Genomic DNA, 21,047 nt, shown 5'->3' on the forward strand with positions numbered 1-21,047 from the left:
TACCTTTTAAAAGAATTCTTCGCACTAACCCTTCAGCCAGTTATCAGTTATGCCTTGTCCCCTTTTCTAACTACTTAAAATTAATAATTTGGAATCCAGAGTTTTTATGCTTCTGGAGTAATCTAATTCTTGTGATTTCAGTGGGAATTGGCAGGCTCACAAATGTAGCTCATAATTAGAATATATTTATCATATCTGAATTACCTTCTTATTATATAGAAAACCATATTGCCATATTGTATATCACAGTGTATTTGCAAATATTATTTCTAAGAACTTTACCTAAAAGCCTTGTAAACAATTCAAGTTCTTTTAAACAACAAAAATGTGATTTACAGCACTTATGAAATAATTGCTTTTGCAGTCTGGGACAAAACTGCTCCAAGGTCTATTCCAAACTAGCCCATGTGTTTGCTAAAAATGGACTGGGCTATGGAAACCAGAAGCAATTGTTATTTATTACTTGTTTTTTCATTTGAGATATAAACCAAAAAATCAATATAACTTAATTTGTTATTCTTACGTTGTCTTCTGTCAAAAAAAACATGTATATGTAAACCACTGTCAAAACTGTCACAGCAAAGTGTGTCTTGAATACACCAGGTTGTTCTGTAAAAATAATAAACTTATCTTCACGTGATTCCAATATTGAAGGTGACTTATGCTTTCAAAAGAAGTGTCCACAGAGTCACTCTGCATTCATATTTAATTTGAAATTCTTGCCCTTTGTTATGGAATAACTTCATTGATGAAGGGCATTCAAATAACTCAAGTCCTGAAATGTGCTGGTTAAAGACAGGAATAAACTGTGCCCTGCTCCTGTACAGTAAGAGCACTGCAACTGTTCAGCCTCACAAGGCTGACATATCTGGAATATCAAACCTCCATGCTCGTGTCTGCACAGACTAGGGGCAGCAAAGGTGAGCACTGTCACCTCCATTGCAAGTAGCCAGATGGTCCTGTTATTTATATATATCTCCTGAATAGATAATAGGTAGCTCAGGAAAGAAATTCTTATTGTCAGCTGAGATGTGATAGGCTCTGGACACAGAATATAATGGTTTATATCTCTTCTTATTGTTTTAGTTGCTATCTAAAATAATTTTTTTAGGCACACTAGATTATAGAAGTTTAAATAAAATATTGCATGGTATTGAGTCATGGGAATACTAATAGTCTATATTGTTCAGGGAATAAGTCTCAGGTATAAAAGTTGTGATCTGGTATTATATTTAATGTAGCTATTTGTCATTATAAGCCATTTCTGAGGTATTTAACTTGTAAAGCAATCTATGCATTAAATTTCAGTAAATTTGACATATAAATTTGTAGGGAAGAAGAAGTAAAGGCAGAATGCAGGTAACAATAGAGATTTGGGGATATATGTTAGTAAAGAATACAAATCTTTGTAAGTTATATTGAATGGTTGCATTCAGAAATCCAAAAATGTTTTATTTTGAAGTCTGTAGCTGTATTCATCTGTTTCAAATCTCTAGTTGTGTTTTTTTCCATTTTCTACCTATCTGTTCTCTGTTGTACTTGTGTTTTTATGACTTACCCCAAGAGGATATCCAGAGGTAGTGCTGTGGCAGACCTTGCTGAAACCTCTACCAGCTCACTGATGCTCACTTGTTTTAATTTCTTCTCTCTCCTTTCTTCCTCTCACCTTTCAAACCTTTGTTCAACAAACAGTCCAAAGATACCTTGCTAGTTACTTTGAATTGGATGTGCTGACTGCCATAGAAATGAAAGAATAATTTTCACCAAAAAGGAGTTACAGAAGTTAAATTAGGATTTAACTAGTCAAGAATGGGCCAAATTAATGAAATTATTTGGCTTGGAAGGGACCTTAAATATCATTTAGTATATTCATTCTGAAAGTAGCTTCTCTAGAGCTGCCCACCTCTTGAACTGCTTAGTTTCCAACTCCTCCTTTACTCATAGAAACAGTTTCACAGTGCTGTTTTAATGAATAGAAACCTCCTGAAAACACAGCTCAGATGCAGTAATCCTACAGCAAGACGTTTAATGCATAGAGTAATGCAATACTTCAGAGCCTACTTGTGTTTAGGACCTACTCTGTCTGAAAGGAGAAACATAAGAGACACTCACTGACTAGAATGATGGCATAATTGTCCAGTGCAGGAGGACTTGCTGTAGTTCAGAAGAAAATTCAGTACTATTGCCAGTGGCAAGAGACTTGAGATCCTTGAGACAGAAATGTGTAGCTTCACACCATTCCAAGAATTCAGCTGTGCTCATACAGCTGAATTGCACTTTGGGTATGTTCCCTCTCCTTTTTTCACCCCAGAAGGAAAATACTTGTAATATTCCATGCATTGCATGCATTTCCTTTTCTGAGGAATGTATTTCTTATTTTCCCTCTCTTCTGTGGAAAATTCAGTGACTTGGCAATAGAATGAATCCTTGGTAACAATGAACCACTTAACATGTTTTTTCCCAGATTTGCTAAGGGTTTGTCAGTGTTCTGTTTTGATTATACTTAATATTTTTGTAGTCCTGGAGAAAAAGCTATTATGTTAAAGATGCTTTACATACCTAGAAAATTTATCTTTCCTTGGAAGTACAGACTTTGGCTGCTTAGCATAGTTTATATGTAATTGTTGCAAGCCTCATCTTCAAGTGTCTGCATCCACATTGTTCTTGCTATACTGTCCTGGTACAGCTGTGAAAGGAGAAACCTCTTTTCCCCCAACCAGCCTCAATATAAACAAGATATAAGTTACCAATGTGATAATTAACTATGCATTACAATTTATTAAATATTCTTAATTCTGATGGGGGAACAAATGAAATTCATCATTAGCAATTGAGTTCTATAGTGAATGTGTGTGGGTGCATGGGAATATATATGCTAGAAGAAATTTATGCAGATTAAATCCATTAGCAATTTTTTGCGTACCTCATTAGGCAAAATATAAAATCCTACTTAGCTCTTCTACTGCTCTCATTAGACAATTGGAACTGTACTGTTCCATACCATGGAAAGGATAAGCCAATCCCTGGTGTAGTGTCCCACAAGTGAGTTTTCAATTCACAGCTGTCATACCAGCTCCTTGGGCTCATCATGTTGCCTCAGTATACTGTGGCATTGCTCAGTCTGCTGAGAGAGCCTGGCAACCCTAGAGGGGCTCTCTGGAAAACAAGTGGTTTTTACTTCTCACAGCACCATCCAGGCTCTCTGGAGCTGTAAGTGGCTTAAAACTTGTGTGCAGTATGCTGTGTGTTGAAAATGCTTCCCAGTGATATTGTGGAAAAAGTTGCTCTGTCATTCCTCTTGTCAGAAAATACCGAATTATCAACCAGTTGAAGTTTTCTTTTTCAGGATGTCACTCTTGATAGACTTTTTAATGGAATAATTTATTGAGTTGATGTTGGGATACCTGATACTGGCTACAACTGTGTCAGAAGCTGTGGGTTAACTGTAACTTTAAGTCAATTCCACTGCTTTGGGAAGTGTTCCCAACCTGCCCTGACTCACAGCTCATTCCCATCCTCCTTCATGTGCTTATGCTGGCACAGAAATGGGCAAGAAATGGGGACAAATTGGCTTAAAATTATCCTAGAAAAAGGTAACTGAATTAATTTTGATACAGCTAGGTTTGCTGGGCTGGTTTGCCATCTAACCTTGCAAATACTCTATCACAAAAGAAGGAAAGAAAGTACAGGCTGAGACTGGAGAGAGGGAGGACACAGAAGTGCTTCATTTAACTGTACTTGTCTTCTAGCAGTTAAGGTTTCCATGATAGTGTGGCAATAACATAGTAGTTCAAAGGAAGCTCTCTAATGCAAAGTTGAACAGAAGTATGTGGAAAACTTTAAAGGGAGTTTGATAGCAAGATTTTGTCATTATTTTTGCAGGGAAAGGGGAAGAAATATGGTTTCCTCTTGTTAATTCATTTACACACAGCAAGAGGCATGAAAGCAAGTACAAGCTAATATTATAACAGTCTATTCTGAGTGAAAGTCTAAAAAGTATGGAGAGACTGTCTTTAATCCTTTCTCTTCCTGTTATTTGATTTCTCTTTCTGATTTTTAGACTGAAAAGTGCTAAATACTTTTCATTCCATGCCCAAACCATCTTGTGCAATGCAAGCTTGCACAGTTTAAAAGCATAGGGCTTGCTTAACTAGAAGATATGAGAATGAGAGGAAAAATTCTCTGCTGAGTACTCAAGGTGGTGGTCCAATTAACTTTTCTCTTATTTATGAGTGAAAATGCAGTAGAGAAAAAAACAGTAACAAAGGCACTTACTTCCTCTCCATGTACACTATTAGAGCAGTATTTAACTTTCAAACTAGGTTAACAGTATTTTTAGCTTCTGTCCTCTCCTTACTTCTTGCAGATTCTGGAGCTGGTAGAATTTCCATTTTTACCTCACACTGGAAGCAGCAGTGTATAAGAGAACAGCTGAATTCTTGCAGCGCCACATGTAGAGTTCTTTGCTGCCTTTGATCATTTGTCATTTTGATCATTATACTTTGAGCAAAGTAGTTAATTGATCTTTTCTCATTGCCTCCTTCATGTCCTGCCTGCTATCAGCTTTGGTCATTTCCTTTATATTCAAAAATGTACAGGAAATAGTCCTGCAGGTCTTACACAAGTGGGTGTGCCTGTCATTCTGCTGTGAAATGAATGTTCCTGGCACCTTGCTCACTTGTCAGGAATGCTTTGGAGCCTCACCAGGGTGTAGCTTGTACCTCATTATGCTTTCTATAGCCAGTAGGTGCATCTCGCATGCTGAGAAGAAGGGCCAGGAGAAGGAATTGGCAGTCAGGAAGACTTTGAACAAAGGCTCCTGAAGCCTCTAACCTCTGTTCAGTTCCACAAAAGCAGATCCCATGTGGATGTATGAAAGTGGACAAGTAGAGTTTTGTGCTCTTATTGGCTTTGGGTGGATTTATGAGGGTTATGGTTCCCAGGTATTCTTGTGAAACTGGGACAGTCTGGACAAAATGGAAGCAATTCCAGTAATTTTATGAGTACAGCTTGTACTGTCCCCAGCCCACATGAGGGAGTGGGGCTGCTGGTTGGGTCTGACAGTGTGGATCACTGGTACATAGGCTGGAAAAGACATGGGCCCTTTGAAGAGATCTGAATGATGGAGTTTAAACTTCTAAACAGACAATCTAATTTTCTTGTTTTTCTTCTGTGTCATCTGGCAATCCAAACAGGGTTGGAATCTCCCTCAGCTGTTGCATGATCTTTAGGTTCCCTGGCCTTACCAAAGGAAGGGGATTCTGTCAGATGATGGCATATGAGCAAGTGCTCATTGCTGTCGGGGAGCTCATGGCACAGCACAGACCCTCAATTGCATTTGAATCCAGGGATGGAACAGGAGAGAGGAGGAAGAAGTAATCTCACTTTGTGTCAGGATTGCCTTTTCTCCCTCAACATAACCCATTCCAAATCCCTCTGTTAAACCATGAATACATTGTATGCTAAGCAAATAATTTCTCCTATTATATTTTACACGCAGTTCTTCAAATTCAAAGGTCACCAGCCAGACATGTAAAATGACTTCATGAACGACTTCAGCTCGTTAATCATGCCTCACTGTTGCAGTGCCTCTCCTCTGTTCATTAGAATAACATTTCTTTGCACTTTATGGCAAACCATCATTACAATACAGAACAAGGACAACAGAGTGTGAAAGAATTTTTTTTTTAATGAGACTTCATAGCTGCTCATGGTGGGAGTCCTCATCCTGTTTGCTTTTGAAAGAGCTGTCTGACAAAGGTTCAGGATTTTACCTGATGAAGAGAGCCAGAAAGAGTTTCACAGGGAAAACTGTCAATGAGCTTACAGAAAACTGCATAAACTTGACTGCCCTGTCAGCTGAGCTGTCAGTCTTCAAACAAATGCAGAGAAAAGATCTTTAATTGTACTCACCACACACAAGATATTTTATGCTGTATCATTGTCATTTGCAGCTGTTCTTAACTCGGAGAAAAAGCATCAGCTCAGGATCTCCAGGATCTTGAGTGGCCTCTGGACTTGATAAGGAGAAACTCTGTACCTTAATAATTACCAATCATTGAGGAAAATAAACTATTAATCAGAACTTCTAATGCTCAGTTGCATCATCAATGCTCTTGCTGTTGTTTTAATATTATTTTAGTCCTTACCTTGGATATACCAAAGAAATAGAATCACTACAATAGTGCTGGACTCAGACAGCTAATTTAAATCTCTCTTAATAAATATTTTAAGGGATGTTAATAATATTTTAGAATCTTTCTTCTTTAGCTGGAATAATGAAATTGCAAAAATGGCTTATAAAGTTTTGTGGCTGTTCATTTTTAATTAAAATGTTCTTCCCTGTTTTCCCTCAGGAGTGGAGCGACCTTAAGCACTAGAAAAGGATACCAAGGTTCCTCAGAAAAAGTACCAGTCTGACTATTGCCCACATTCATTTCCTGTCTGAGGCCAGTCCAGGTGCCCCCACCAAAAAATAAATACTTGCAAATCCAGGCTCTAATCTTGTCCTCATGACAAATTTTCAACTTCCTTTGAAGGCAAATGCAGTTTTAATTCATATGGGAGGCAGCATCAGAACCATTCTGCAATATGCAGATAGAGGAGTAATAATGAGCTATACTTATTTTATTGCCAGCCTCAAGAGATAAAACTGAACTTTACAATCAATGGATTTTTTAGGTTTTCGAAACTGATTGTTGTTCTTCCCCCAGCCATCTGTTTGTTCCTTATTGCCTATGTATTGATTACTACATGTAATTTCCTAATACATTTTTTTTTTTGTCCCTGAGTTTGTTTCATACCTGTTAACTCAGTATGTGCCCCTTGTTACTGGATCCTAAGCAGATTTCACCCTAGGCTTCAACAGCTTTCTCCACAGCTTTGCTGCTATTTTGTCCCTGCAACTCCCTTGAAGTTCTTCATGTCCATCTTTTTATTCTTCATTGGCCTAGGTCTTTTTCACATAGCTACTGCCTGATCCAAAGGTAAAAAACCTGATTTTTTCAAGCCTGGAGTGAGGAAGAAACACTGTTCTTTGTTCCCCCAAATATTTCTGTTATCACTGGGTGAAGCGATAGTTTTATTGAAATAAAACAAGCTGTTTAAAATATAAAGTATGGTTACTAAAATGTTCATGAGCTCCTTTCTTCAGCTGCTCTCTTCTCCAAATCATCAGGCTCCTTTTTGCTGCATCTCTTAGGCTATTTTCCATCTTTCTCTCTGATAGGCCAAGAAAAGGCTCTTTTTTTTCCTTGTAATCTCTAGTCCTCTTTCCCTTGTGTTGCTCTGATCTGCTTTGTCAAGTGATCAAAGTCCCTGTACAGGTGAGCTGTTGCTTAGTTACCACCTGCTTGGAATTCACTCTTGAAAAATTGCTTTGTCTTGAGAAGTAGCCATACCTTTGTTCCTTGGTGCTCCATTTAAATGGATGATCAAAGTTTATCAGCCTGCTCTATTAGCTCTGTGTTCTGTGCAAAACTTTTTCTTGTCACTTCTATGGATTTTAGGTCAATCTGGAGAAAAGAGATGGAAGAGAAGGCAAGAATGTTCTGCAGTTTAGAGGGAGTGTTTGCTAGAAGGCAATCTTGCAGGGAAACAAAGTACATTGTCTCCAGCACCAAACAGTCTGAACACAGCCAAATAAATCCAAAACACAGTGAAGATATTTTAGTGTTGGGTGGCTGCTGACTGTCTAAGGGGAGAGGTGAAGTGCAATGACTGTCACTGCATGGGAATTTCTTTTGGGAAGTGTATGGGTCTGGGAGGTGATGGAGATGATCCCAGAGAAGGATTTAGCAAGTGCTGCATATTTCTCTCTCAATAAAACCAGCAAGAAGCAAATACTCACTGTACTATTGCTCAAGTCCACAGCTGTATTTTCACTGCTTAGGAAATAGAAATACTGGTTTGTGTGACTGATGAATTATTCTGATCTCTGAATATAGAATATATGCTTTTCTTGAACTTTTTTTTTTTTTTTTTGTAGAATAGAGCTATGTCTTGTGAGTTAGAGCAATTTCTCAAGTGGCACTTAAATATTAACTTCAGCTAGCACACTTCATAATGCTAAGTTCTCCTAATGCTTTTTTGGTATTCATTAAGGCTGTTTTTTTGTTAGTTACATCTATGTCAAGTTCCTATAATCACAGCACTTACTGTATTAACTGCTGTATCAACTTATTCATAAAAATATAGAAACATATACTAGTAAAATTGTAGAGAAGTTAAGGTTGAGAGGGGTCTTGAGAGAGTCAACCTCCCCAGCTCAAAGCAGGTATTTGGGGATGTGTCCAGTGGAGTTTTGAATAGATCCAATAAGGAAGAATCCACAAACAATCTGGACAATTAATTTCAATTCTTGTTTATATTCATAGTTAAAAAAAAATTAAGTACAATTTTCAGTTCATGTGTCTTACCTCTGATCTTTCCCTGTGCACTGGCTCAATCTCCTTTTCTTCCCAGCATTTATGCATGCTGCTAAAATTTGAATAAATGCGAACATATGCAAATCAAGGGGACGATTATGAGGGTCAATAAAATGTGCTGTGAGTATAGTATTATCCAGTTGCTACATGAAAGAAATTGCAGGGAAATGAAAGTAGAAGTATAGAAAAAACAGTTATATCTGAGATTTGACCAATCTTGGTGCACTTGGTTCTGGTGCAGCTGAGTAAGATTCTTTCTTTGCTCTCTAGATCACTTTTTTTTGGAAAAAGAGGATTGTAGAGTTTTCACTGCAGTGTTAGCTTAGTGCATAGCTTCTGTTGTTCAATATCTAGTACTGTTCACTTTTTTTGCAATGTTAAATTTTGCTAACAATGAGGTAGTATTAAGTATTTTTGTTGTTAATTCTTTTGCACAGGTACAATGTCAGCATAAAAGCAGCTACTGGGGAGATCAAAGCTGGAAAGGATCAAACATCGAGAACATAGTTTTTTTTTATTTCTGACAATTTGTCAAAAATTACTAGTGTCTGTGTAGTATAAAAGTGTTACAGATTTTTGCAGAAAAAACAGTTTTGAAGAAGTATTAAAAGAGATTCAAGTTAGAAGCAAAATTATTGATTTGATATGCAAGATGGCTTGGATACAGGGTGGGAAGCAGGTGGAGAAAATGAATAAAAATGAGAGCAGTTTATGTAACCTATGTAGAAATGCAGATAAGGGGCCTGATCCTGTGTCAAGGACCAAGTGGTTGTGGTACTACTGATTTAAAAAGCACACTGAAGAGTCAGGTTCTCTTCTGTTTAAAATAGAAGGGAAAGCTTTATTTTCCTCTCTAGTGCTGCTTTTCTTTCTGTCTCGTACAGGGGCTCTCAGAACAAGTGTCAAGGCAAGCTTTCACACTGAGTGTTTCTATATAAAATTTAGTTTTTATGAAGCAGATAGATTCTATTTATATTCCATATCTCATAATATGGGACAATTTTTGTTAATTGCTAGGCTGTGAATCCTCTGATTAACCAACCCAAATACGTCCATTTTTAACTTATGACAATAATAGAAAGAAATATACTTTTTGACTCCTGTTATTTTTGTTGCTAATAGCTGAGAGCCTTGCAGAGTTTAAAAATAACAAACTTTAAACAGCTTTTCTCTGAAGAAGCTCTAAGGCATGCAATTTGTTTGTCAGCTGATGTTTGCTAGATTTAAGAACAACAACAAAGCTTCCAAGCCTGAAGTTAATTACATATTTAGTAAACATTCTTATAATCTGTTACCATCATATTTTGTGTGATATGTCAATGTATATTAAACCTGTGGATTTAACTAAGGAAAACCTTTCCAACATGTGGCAGAAAGTGTGACCTCTCTTTTTCTGAATTTGCAATGCACCAAAGAGAGGGCCTTAACCATTAATGCAAGCAGATTTCTGACTGCCTGGGCCTGGAGACAGGTATGCCATACCTGGGGATAAAATCCATCTTTTGTGAAGTATGTGTGTGACTGGGGAGCTTCTTGGGGAGGATTTCCTGCTGCTCAGAAGAGAGTGCTCTTGCATTGGCATCCTGCCCGCTCTATAGTCCCGTTTTTTGTTCCATTCTGCCAACTCCAGTTGGCTGCACATCTACTAGAGCTACATAATTTTCCAATTTTCCCTGGTCACAGGATTTTGTAACTGGAGACAAAGTAGTGAAGTGCTCAAACAGCAATAGAATGGAATTTTTTAAAGTTTAGTATGGACGTGCTTGCTTTTCTTTTCTGTAAGTTAAAGCCTCTTTATCATTCACTCCCCCCCGCTCAGTTTTCTCCCTGACTTGAAAGCATATATGGGCAAGATCTGTGTGCATTTAAATGTATGTGACCTCATGCTGTCTGCCTCTCAGAAAAGAAGAAATTAAACAGAACAAAATCTCTGATTAACTGTCACTATCTTCAGTGACTTGCTTCTGATGATAAAGGGTGAAGCAGTTTGGTTTGCTGTGTTGTTTCCATTTTCTACACGGTAATTGCTTCCCCAATGAAGGTAACTGAGCTCCAAGACCTAATTTCCTCCAGTTTCCTACCCGAATCTGAAAAACCTGGTCTTCAAAAATTATCACTGGGAACCAGGTTCCAGGACTTACAGATGCACTGGTTTACAGATACAAAGGTAGCTCTTGTGCTCAAATACTGGGTGACAGTGCAAAATTATTCACAGAGAGCTACTGTGGTTTCATATCAGAGCTACAGGAACTCAGGAAGGATGTCTTCCAACATCCATCTCGTCCATACACAAGGTAAATGCATGAGAAAATGTGATGGATTATATTCAGTCGGTAATTACTAGGAGATTTTTTCATTACAAATTTTGTGGGTCATTAAATGCTTTGTCTGCTTCAGATTAAGAACTGATGTGTACATTACTATCTTCAGTATGTTTCCAGCAAAATTGGTTTTATTAGCTCTTTAAATATTGTTAATAATTTTCATCAAAAAATTAAGAATACATCTCATCCAATGTAGAACTAAAAGCAATTTTGTTGACAGTTAATTCTTATATCAGGTTATGTACCTATGATATTTTGAAAACATAAAACCTAACAACAGCTTCAAAGAAAAAATGTTTGGACTTTATTTTAGTCTAAATACTATAAGAATTATTTCACAAAACTTGGCAGTCCAATATGCCAAGTTACAGAAAAACAGATAATGCTGCAAGTAATGCATATTTTGTGTATACATAGGACCTAGTTCTTAGTATGGGATTCTGCATAAAAATCTTGTGTTTCTATGAACCCAAGGGATGCATACACACATAAGATGGGCTGTTTCCATCCCAGAAATAGTGCACAGACTCATGACTGGTGTCTTACAAACCCAGGACTGAATATTGTACATTAAACTATACTTATAACAGGGTTTTGCAGAGGCAGAGACATAAATGCAGATCCTGAGTTTCTGAGCTAAGTTACAAGATCTACACAAACCAGGGATGAGAACGTCTCTTGAAGGAGTTACTGACTTGATGCTGAATCTATGGTTCTTCAGCTCTTGGCACAAGTTAGAGGAGTCTGTCAAGCTGAGAAATGAAAAAGCAGAGAAAAATGCTTTTATGCCTTTCCAGTGGTCCCCCCTCCTTGGCTGCCTCTGCAGTTCATGGGGGGTGTCAGCTCATCCATTTGTACACCAGTAGGAAGATTCCTTGCCCCCAGGGAGTGGAAGAAATCCATAAAAGTTGTATTTTGGCTCTTCACACTGCTCAAGGGCAGAATTTCAAATACAAAAGAATGCTGCTTACTTTTACTATGATTAGTAAATAAATGTCTGGATTGTAATTTTATTTTATCCACAGAGGTGTTGAAATTCTGACATAAGCCCAAGAAAAGGGTTCTAATGCTTTTCCCCTCTGACAACTCTCTACAGGTTATACTGTGGCAGTGAACATGAATATATAGATTTATAATCCAATTTCTAAGAAAGCCTATGAATAGGGAAAATTGAAGTGCTGATGTCACCTGTCTCAATGTATTGAATCTGATGTATCTCTGGTTTTGTATTTTTTCTGAAGAAGTCTCATAAGGATGATTTCTTGGTGCCTATGCTCTGCACACAAAAAGACAGTTATCAAGCACAGAATAATTATCTGGAACCTGTTACAGTACTGATTCCCAATTTTCAAACTATGTGTATTCATGGACAATGAATACACTTGCTTTGTTGAACCAAGAGAAAGAACAGGAGAAACCATTAAAATAATTAAAAAATATATAAATCACCTTCTGTTCCATCATCAAGTTTTCCTTCCTTAGTGTGCAGGACATTGCAGAGACAGGAGAGCTCAGTTTCCAGGCCCACTGTCCTCTTGGTGTCTGACAGTATGGATCCCAATTAATGTCAGTTCTGAACGTGACTTTTAAAATGTGAATTCTTTTCCACCCAAAGCTGCATATAATATAATATCATATTCTTTCATGTAGGTCATCTAAACAGCTGTTGAATTGTTGAAGCTTCCAGCCACTGCTGATCTGAGTCAGGTCTGAACTGATGACCTGCTGATGAAAAGCTAGAGTCAGATTTCAGTCCCCTGAGTCATTTAGACTGCCTGCAAATGCATAATTAACATTTAAGATGCAAGTCCTTTTTTAGTAGCAAGAGATGAGGGATGAAGGTGGCCAGTGTTTAATAATCTAGACTGTCCTGATATAACACTGTAAAGAAAATGTCTGTACAGCTGGAAAGTGCAAATTTTGATGTTAGAAAGGAAAATCATTGAGCTACAACTCAATCAGTATTTCACTGAAATAAATGTCAACACTTAATTTTCACTGTTTGTTAAAGGATTAGAAGAGAGAGCCATGGGGTAGTTAGGACACTCATCTGAGGTATTGGAAATGTATTCAATTCACTTAAACAAGATCCCCCATATTTTTGGAAAAATCTTGCAAACACATTCTGTGTAAGAGACTAGGAGACACTATTCTCCTACATAGGTGTCTATTTTCAAAAGATTCCGAGTTCATCCTTGTGTGGAATGGTGTTTTTGGTTCTAATTCAGAGTATTTTTGCAGGAGGACAACTAATTTTATGATGTTTTTGAGCAAAGATGTACTGTGGGGAGTTTGCCAATGTCCTTCCAAAATAGTGTTCACTGCATCAAGTACAGTTCACTTTCAAGTTCACAGTGATGGAATTTCTGTAGCATCTTTTGGGAGGTGTTCTGATAGACTAACAGATTTCAGTGTCACTGAATTTTTGATGATAATAATAAGAGAAGATATAGATTCTCTCTTTATCCTATGAAACCCAATTACATATACACAACTTTTTCCCCTTTTTTTTTTTGATGTGTTTATAGACTAAGACACCTGCAGATTTTCATCACAAATCACCAACAGTAATGGCAATCAACAGAGACAAAGGACAAAGCAAGTTATAATTCAATTTTACACAGAAAGAAATGCATAGAAATGCAATAGGATAAAGGAGAGGCTGTGAAAGACTTGCTGTTTACTCTGCTCAAACCTCTCCAAATCCAAAAAGAACTGTCTGCTTTGTCAGCTTCTTTTAGATAGAATTTTTCATGTTCAAGTTATAATTAAACTGGAAAGATCCTTCAGCAGGAATATGATGGCAAGTATTTTTGAGTGAAGTTGTGTCTGTCAGGCTGTGGTTCCCAGCTGGCAAGGTGCTGTGTTTGTGATGTGCTGTGCAAATGAACTCTGCTTGCTCTTACTTGACTGACTTTATGAAGAGGTAGATTTGCAGTCCTTCTGCAGCATAACTGAGTTGACAGTGATGGGATGTTTCTTGAAAAGACATCTGATTGCTTCTGGAGGGTGAGGTTATTCTACCTGTTGCATGTGGCAGCAGAGCTGGGCTGGCAGTGAGTGGATATAGCTGCTCCCCAGGAAAGAGGCCAAGGAGGAAGAGGAGCTCTGAGGTGGGGTAGGAATGAAAAATTTGATCTAGTGAAATCCTAGGATTTCCTGAATGTCTTGGAATTTGATTTGCAAACAGTAGGAGTTTGTTTATAAAAGGTTTTCTTGAGGTGAGCCCTTTGATTTAGCTTACACTGTCTGTGTAGGGCCTTACCCAAGTACAGACTGGTTCCTGGCTGTGTGTGATGAATAGGGCAGAAAGGCATCCTTGCAAGTGGCTTCCTTGCTGCTTCAATTATTGAAAAACCTTTTGCTAATTTTTGGCTTGAATTTATTCACAATCTCTTTGCTTGCATTTGGTCCTTTGGCACCATTGTCCATTAATTGAGAGTTCTTCTCCCAGTGATGCTTTTCTCCCCTCATATGTAGAGAGAGCATCAACTTCCCCTCAGCCTTCATTTTGCTGGAGTGAGAGAGATGAGTTTCTTTATTAACCTCTTTCAAGTTCTCCATTCACCTCTTCAGTCTAATGCCCTTTCTGACACTTTTCCATCTGAAGCTCAACTTTTTAAACAAAGGTTATGGTCAGTATTATAGATAATATTCCAGGTAAGACTTTATTTTCCTTTCTCTCACAAAAACATTATTCACTTTATAGTCTGGCAGTAGTCTCTCTGAGAATGTCAGAATTTTGCACAGGTTAGAGAGAAGTGTCCCAGCTTATTAGAACTTTAGATTTTGTCTCCTGATTTCAGTTACTTGTGATAATATACACAAATATTTTTTTCAATTACAGGAAGAAAGGCAAAATAAAAATTACTAATTTGTGAAGAATCATTCTTTTCTTTTATCCTAAATGCTAATCAAGATTAAAAACACATGTACTAATGTTCTTACTAGCAAATAGGAAGTATCCATCCATGATCAATAATTAACAAAGTAAAGAGAAACTTATTAAAAACCACTTTAAAATAATTTCATCATTTAAAATACGTATTACAAAGTGTTCAGCTCATGTTTTGCTGTATGGACAAATGTCAAGCTTTCAGGATAATCTGTTTTTAGTAAAGTAATTTTAGTAAAACAAGTTTGATTAAAACATGCATTACTTCTGTGCCTAGAATTAAGAAGAATATAGCTTTTAAGGAGCATGGTATATTACTTTCAAAATGTCCTATTTTGCTATGAAAGACAAAGAAATACAGCTTCCCACTTTTTTTCATTATATGGCATAATAGTAGAGGTAAATACTGGAAGTGAGTCAAAAATAACTATAGAAATTCATAGAATTACTTGTGATATGAGATACAGCCCCCCGAGTGATGTTCTACCTCTATTGAAATCTATGGGGTTTTGCCCTGACATGACAAGAGAGATTTTTCAACTTGAGTGTATCATAATTGAGCTTTATGGCTGCTTGCTGTGACAGGCAAAGTCACCATGTTTAATTTAGTTACCTTATTTTAAAAAAGAATACCCTCTCCTCATTTGCATGCCTAACCAAGAACAGTTAAGACTTGCATAAAAGAGAGACAAACACAGGATAAACACCGTAACAAAGAGAATAGTCCTACCAGGATGCATGTGGAAAAATGCTGAATTGGAAAGTAAAAGTGCAATTGCATGAATAGCTAATGTAATTTTTACTTACACAGTAGGGACAGTAATAATAATATCAACAACAATAACCTCCAGATGGATTGTTAATTAATTGCTATTTGCAACAGCAGTGGAATATTTTTAATATGTCTGCTCCTGAGCAGACCAGCACTTTCCATCTTTAAGGAAAGGACTTTTGCAAACAGCCATAAGTAGGGAGGGGGTTAGGTGCTGTGCCAATGGTGTGGAGTTGTACTTCTGTGGGGCTACTGGGGCTTAGTTGGGTCTCATTACAGTCACAGCAGTAAGAATAAAACATGCTCTGATTGGTTTTATTTTTTCCTCTGATGGTGGAAACTTTCTTCTTTCTCTTAATTATATCATGATTCATTATATATTTCACTTGTGAGGGAGAGGTCTGGACAGAAAACAAATGTAGAGGGAAAAGATTTAGGCCACACAATATAATTTGTATAAATTGAAAAAAATTCCCTTAATATACAGGGTTTTTCAAGACAATATTTACATTGTATCAACCGTTCCAATCCAAGATAGAGTGACTTCAGGTACATTTGCAAGTACACTCTTCTTTTTTCCAACCAGTCTTATGTCAGTCTAGATCACCTCTGAAGTTAAGTCTAAACTACAGGTTACAAGAGAAGTTTTCTTCTGTTTATATCCTGTCTAGAAAAGACCAGTGTCTGAGAATCTTTAATGCTTATTAATAGGAAAATATATTAAATATAGTCTTCACCTTCATGTCCTGACTGCAGTGGAAGAGGTCAGTGCTGAGCTGCAGAGCTGACACTGCATATTACACCATTATGCTGTAAACAACTGTATGCAGGTTCACTCAAAAACTGGAGTACTTAGTTTGCTACTTGAAGGAGAAAATATAATGCCAGTAAGAAGAAGCAGATATCAGGTAGCAATTTCTTCTATTTATTCTTCTTATTATTGTATGTATTTTCCCCATCTCCATATTTCAAATAGCAGTAGAAGGAACCATAGGTAGAAAAACATGGACATCATGTCTCTTCCAGGTTACACCTAAATATTTGTGTACAAGGTGAAAGGGCCAAAGAGGGAGCCATCACTGGTATTCTACAATTAACTTCATTTGAAATGAAGCTACCCTGTATAGAGAAAAGCTCACCTGACACTGAAAAACCATGTCTTCTAGAAATAAAATGTCTGGGTCTTTTTAAAATACTTTTGGCTAAGGAAAACCACTGTCAAAGAATTTCAGACAAAGAATTGGACTAGATGTGAATTAGACTGTGAAGGTGTGTAATTGTAATCTCCTACAATTGCAAGAAATGGGAAAAAAAAAAAATAACACCCAATAACCGTGTCACCTTCTAGAGGATGTTTAAAGCAAAGTCTGCCAAGATTTCTTGCAAAATTTGTGCAGCCAATGCAATACCACTGGCTTCAGCAATGGTGAAACTCTTGTGCTGTCTGAATCATCTAAATTGCTTTGCAGGAGTGTAGGAAACATACTGATTAAGCCCTTGTAGTCTTTCAGCATTGGCATTGCTCTAGTTGGTGGAATTAGCAGATACAACAAGTTGTAGAAAATGTGGTCTGGCGCAGTTTTTTAGTGTTAAAGCAATTTTGGATAAGACACATTTTGGTTTCTAGGCGAAGAGTTTAATGCATCAGTTGTGCCAGCTAGCCAAGAGAAAGAGAAGTAATGATTTCTGGGCTGCAAGCACATGTTGCCAGGTCCTGCTGAGCTTTTTGTACCTTTACACCTCCCAGTCCTTTCTCTGCCCTGCCTATACCTGTGGCTTGTTGTTTCCTGACCCCAGGTGCAGGACCCTGGCCTTGAATTGCATGGGGGTCTCCCAGGTGCACCTCTCAGTCCCCTGGCTGGCATCCCTTCCCTCCAGTGTGTCACCTGCACTGCACAGTGGTGTGGTTGGCTCTGGGAGGCCAGTAAGATCCCTGCCCTGCAGGTGTGTGTGCCTCTAGCTCCTCTTGTTTGTTCCCTGTGCCTGTATTTGCATAATCATTTAAGCTGGACTCCTAATTAAGCTGACCTACTGACTGGAGTTGCTTTGTGCTGTCCTGTGCTCTCCTGTTGGTCTGCAATCCCTTTCCAGGGTCTGGGCATTTTTGCTGGCATTGGCATCAGACTGGTGGGACTTGGATGGATTGAGGTTCTCTTCAATTTCAAAATTCAGTTTCCTTCTGGAGTGGTTTAAATTTAGCTACCAATCCACTTTTGCTTGAGTTAATATAGCCTACCAGAAACTACAAGGGATTTCTCTACCAAATAAAGACACATGGAAGATATGGCACAGATTTGCCCAGTCTGAGCAAGGAGCTGCCTGGCCATTTGAGTGGACCAGGATATGTGGGTTGCTCTGTTATATAGATGCAGCATGCAGGCTGAGATTTAGGTCACAGGACATTTTAGAAGTTCATTATTTATCCAGGCTATAAGTTCTGCCTGTAGGCATGGGAGAGAAGTACTTTCAGAAGGTAATTAACATCACCTTGGCATAACGATCTCCAGTAGCATACTTGACTCTGGAGGTCTTTCTTTTCTCTTTCACCCTGTTCCTCTCTCCGTTAGCTTTTGGGGCAACTACAATACCAGCTAAGCTCAGGTTCCTAAATCTCAGTCAAATTAAATTAACTGACATGTAGCTTTAATGAACTTAGAATTTGGTATGTATGTCATCAATCACTTCTTGAATTATAGTGTCTTGGGATCAACTGAATAAGAAATCTTTATTTTTCCTGAAGTTATGTCAGATTTTTGCCATAACTTTAAGAATTCTTTCATCCCTTGAGCATTTCCTTTTATTTAAGATTGCCCACCAAACTACTAATTGGACTATATTTCATTTGTTTAGCTTATTCTTGTATGGACATATTGATATCAACAACATTTATTCCACTATTCAAATTTGCATAATGATGCATGCATGAGATTTGTAAGGCTATTATGCAATAATAAGCATTGTATTTCCATAATTATGTCATAAGCAATTCTGCCATGAGTAGTGTCAGTGAAGTCAAATAGGAATGACATTACAGTCATAAAACATGAGAAAAACACTTGTCTGCAATAATATTAGTAATGACCTTACAGCTTCTGGTGCCCCAAGTGAAAGCAGGTTATTGCAAGCTGCCTAGTTTTATGTGTAGTGTAAGTGGGTTTATTAAAGTGAATTTTTGATCGCAAGTTTTCCATAAACACCATTTTAAAAACAAGAAGTTCATCTTTTTATTGAAACCTCTGGATAAACTTGGAGGAAGCTGCATGTTTCTGTGATGAACTTCAGGCAGCCCAGAACATGATATATTGAGCTGTTGCGAGGAAGATGTGATGAAATTTAAAGTGTTTGGTTTTGCTTTTTTTTCCCACTGAATCTTCTCTCTCTAACTCATACATAAAACAATGTCTGTATCCCTTTCTCCTCCCCATTTTCACCTTTTGCTTCTTTACAGAAGCCTAGTTGGAGAATGGGGTTTGAATTCTTTGGGGTAGACCTATTTGTAATTTAAGAAGTTGTACAGGCAGTGCTGCCAGGCTTGTATATGTTTTTCTTTTCTTGGAATATGAGAATGCCCTCTTCTTTACCTCAAAGGTTGGTTTAAATGAAATAAATCAGAATGCCAATGTTACTGGATTTTTTTCTTTTATTGCTTTATTTTTAGCCTTTTTTATAAACACCAGAAAAACAGAAATGTGGAAGCTCTGCTAGACATCAATGGGTTTTAGAGGGAGAAGGTGAAGGGAGCAGGAAATGTTTAATAAGAGTTAGCTGAATAAGCAGGTGACCTACACATCTGAGTGCTCCTTTCACACAGGTAATGCAGGCAGTTTAACTTAAATATTGTTACCATATCAGATTATTGCTTGCACAAGTAGGTTTTATTGTTTGCTTAATTTTTCTATTGCATTTTTGTTCATACTTCTTCTGTACTTTAGTGTTTACTGAGAATAATAATTTGTAGTCATGAATCAGTAGCATTTGAAGGTCATTTTAAGATACTAATATGCTAAGTAATGCAACAAAATAGAAACTAATTTTTAGTCAAGCTTATCTTAATTGTATATATTAATTTACTTGTCTGTGAATCATTACCCTGGATTTGAATCTTGTGCTGTACTTTTTATCTTTAATATACCATCTTTCATTATCAAATAATCATTTGAATATTACAACGACAATCCCAGATATTTTTATAATGAAAACAAGTATGATAGAACACACACTACTCACATGTTATTGAAAAACTCAATAACATCTGACTAGTTAACTAGTCAGCACTAGTTATCTGACTCAATATCTAGAAGCTGTTTGGTTTAAGAGATGTTCCTCTTCAAAGAATTAAAAAGTATCAGAGAAATCTTCTGAGCTTTATTTTCAGCCACTCTTAATTTACTCTAAGCAACAATGTAGAAAACAAATAATACAATAAAAGGACCATTCCCCTTGAGATTGTAAACAAACATGGCTACACACGTCTGTGTTGCCCAAACTTAAGAATTAACATATTTGTGTGTTCACACATGCATTTAATCTCAATAGAAATAAAATTGTTCATGCAAGTGATAATGTAGATTTTTTATTGTATTAAGGTAATTTATGTCTACATATGAAATTGCTTATGCTGACTGAAAAAAATGCCATTCATTCACACACTTACATCTATTGTCTGATTTTGCCTGTAAGGAACAACCTCTTTTTTAAAGAAATGACAAATTGGAACTAAGTGCACATTTCTCTCAATGTTCCAATAAAAGCTTTTTGAACCAAGGGCACAGACTGCCTGACCAGTGAGCCGTGCGATAAAGCACAAACAGTGCAGGAAATGAAAACCCTGGGAGTAGCAGATGATGTGAGCAGGAGGCACAGGTATTTCACTCAACTCTATCTGGTTCACTCCCCAGGCTCTCAAAGAAAACTTAAACATTATTTACTCAACCATGTGCTAGTTAAAACCAATATCTCTAGACCATCTGTTCAGGAAGATGACCTCATGCAACTTTATGCCCCAACATTACGTCAATGTAATTCTGACTAATCAATCTCTGCTTGATCACATTGTCTTACCTATAGAGAAGAAAAAGGTCGACTCAGATTTAGCTGAGATGCTAGATTTCAGTATCATTTTGTGAAAAACTGTAAGACCCTTGGTTGTGATAAAGTAGATTGGCTCTCCTGGATGATAGGAGCTTCTCTGAAATATGCCAGATGAAGGGCTTGGCCATGTATATTCAATATATCAAACTATAATTTTGCAATTTTTCACTATGAAATCTGTTCCTTTTCAAAACACTCTTCAGAGATATCAATATTGTTCAGATCTTCAGGATTTTCTCATATCTAACTATCTCTTCTCTTCCAATTATGTATTCACATTAAAGTGGGGTTGCTTTCACAATAAAATATTGTGGTGCTATAAAATGGCTAAAATACTTCTGCATAGTACTAAATTGTCAGTGTGAAATGGAATTGTGCATTGTGGGCCTTGTATGTAAAAATGGCTGTTGGTTATAACCAAAGAATCTTGCAAATAAATAAATTGTAAAGTACCAAAACAGTTCAGTGTGTCAGCCTAGGAGTTTCTGAATGGAAAGTAGTGATCAATAATATAATGATAATGATCAATGTTTTTTCAA

General features: G+C 37.2%; 1 long non-coding RNA gene across 4 annotated transcripts in view; it reads left to right on the top strand.

Moving 5' to 3' along the window:
* The window catches only part of LOC110473527 (uncharacterized), a 152,326-nt gene that overhangs the window by 94,910 nt on the left and 36,369 nt on the right, over positions 1-21,047 (top strand). Inside the window, exon 6 of one of the 4 annotated variants that reach the window (XR_014957876.1) lies at positions 13,279-21,042. The exons of the other annotated variants lie outside the window; for them this stretch is intronic. This is a non-coding gene — a long non-coding RNA (uncharacterized LOC110473527). Of the gene's footprint in view, positions 1-13,278; positions 21,043-21,047 lie in introns of those variants that run through there. 4 annotated transcript variants of the gene reach the window in all.

The sequence above is a fragment of the Lonchura striata genome, chromosome 11, assembly GCF_050655825.1.
Source record: "Lonchura striata isolate lonStrDom1 chromosome 11, ASM5065582v1, whole genome shotgun sequence".
Taxonomy (NCBI): Eukaryota; Metazoa; Chordata; class Aves; order Passeriformes; family Estrildidae; genus Lonchura; species Lonchura striata.